Genomic DNA, 1,422 nt, shown 5'->3' with positions numbered 1-1,422 from the left:
GACTAAGAAAAATCCCTCTCCCTCTCACCCCTGGCCCAGAGCCCTCACTTCCTCTCCCTGGGGGCAGTTCCTCTCACTGGTTTCCCTTCTAGACACTGTCCACAGGGCACATACCTAAGCGGATTTCTAGATGTTTATCCCTCATCCCCCCTGTTTTGTTATACACCCTGTTCCTCACTTTGCTATTTCACAAACTAACATAATTAGACATTATTTTGCATCTGCAAGGCTTTTCATCTCACAAGGTAACATAGTAGCCCACCCTAGGAACAGTACCCTTTCTCATTAAACCAGCCTGAGGAGCTTTAAAAAGATACAGATGCCATACATACACACAGAAATAAATAGTCTAAGCTCTGGAAAGAGTTTTCTTGGCTGTCTTACCTCTGGGGTGAGGACAGTTAGCTGAGGGTATGTGAAGGGTTCTTTCACTTGGAAAGCTAAAATCTTCTATGCGGTTGAGGGCTTATTTTTAATTTTCAGCCCCTACCCCCAGCCCAGGAGAGAGAATATATTAATTTTGTTATAAAAGAACTTCAAATCCTGTTTAAAAATAATCCTCCCTGGGAATTCCCTGGTGGTCTAGTGGTTAGGACTTGGCACTTTCACTGCCATGGCCCAGGTTCAATCGCTGGTGGGGGAACTAAGATCCCGCAAGCTGCGTGGTGTGGTCAAAATAATAATAATAATAATTATTATTATTATTATTCTCCCATTGGGGATTGACTGGGAAGGGGCAGGAGAGAACTTTCTGGAGTGATGAGAAGGTTCTTACAAGAGATCTACAAATTTTTTCTAAGGGCCAGGTATTAAAAATTTTAAGCTTTCTGGTTCAGATGTCACCTCTATCACATATTCTTCTAAGAACCCTTTAAAAATACAAGAGCCATTCTTAGTCCATTGGCTTTACAAAAACAGGCCACAGTGCAACAATGTAATAACAATACCTTATACTACTGAGCTATACCCTTAAAAATGGTTTAGATGGTAAATTTTATGTTATGTATTTTACCACAAAAATTTTTTAAAATGTATTAATAATGATAGGCACTCAGGCTTCCCTGGTGGCACAGTGGTTAAGAATCCGCCTGCCAATGCAGGAGATACGGGTTCGAGCCCTGGTCCGGTAAGATCCCACATGCCACTGAGCAATGAAGCCCGTGCACCACAACTACTGAGCCTGCACTCTACAGCCTGCGAGCCACAACTACTGAGCCTGCATGCCTAGAGCCCGTGCTCTGCGACAAGAAAAGCCACCGCAATGAGAAGCCCATGCACTCCAAGGAAGAGTAGCCCCCGCTCGCTGCAACTAAAGAAAGCCCGAGTGCAGCAACGAAGACCAAACGCAGCCAAAAAGAGAAAAACAAATACTGTATGCAGCCAAAAATAAAATTAAAAAAAAAAAAATTAAAAAAAAGATAA

The 1,422-nt window shown here is 42.6% G+C and overlaps 1 non-coding gene across 1 annotated transcript; it reads left to right on the top strand.

Moving 5' to 3' along the window:
- Window positions 1–571: 571 nt before the first annotated feature.
- Window positions 572–643, top strand: TRNAE-UUC (transfer RNA glutamic acid (anticodon UUC)). Its single transcript has one exon. It is a non-coding gene; the product is annotated as a tRNA-Glu (tRNA).
- The last annotated feature ends 779 nt before the right edge of the window (window positions 644–1,422 follow it).

Source organism: Lipotes vexillifer, unplaced genomic scaffold, assembly GCF_000442215.2.
Source record: "Lipotes vexillifer unplaced genomic scaffold, Lipotes_vexillifer_v1.1 scaffold1011, whole genome shotgun sequence".
NCBI lineage: Eukaryota > Metazoa > Chordata > Mammalia > Artiodactyla > Lipotidae > Lipotes > Lipotes vexillifer.
The sequence above is the reverse complement of the archived record's forward strand: the minus strand, read 5'-3'. Positions and strand labels throughout refer to the sequence as shown.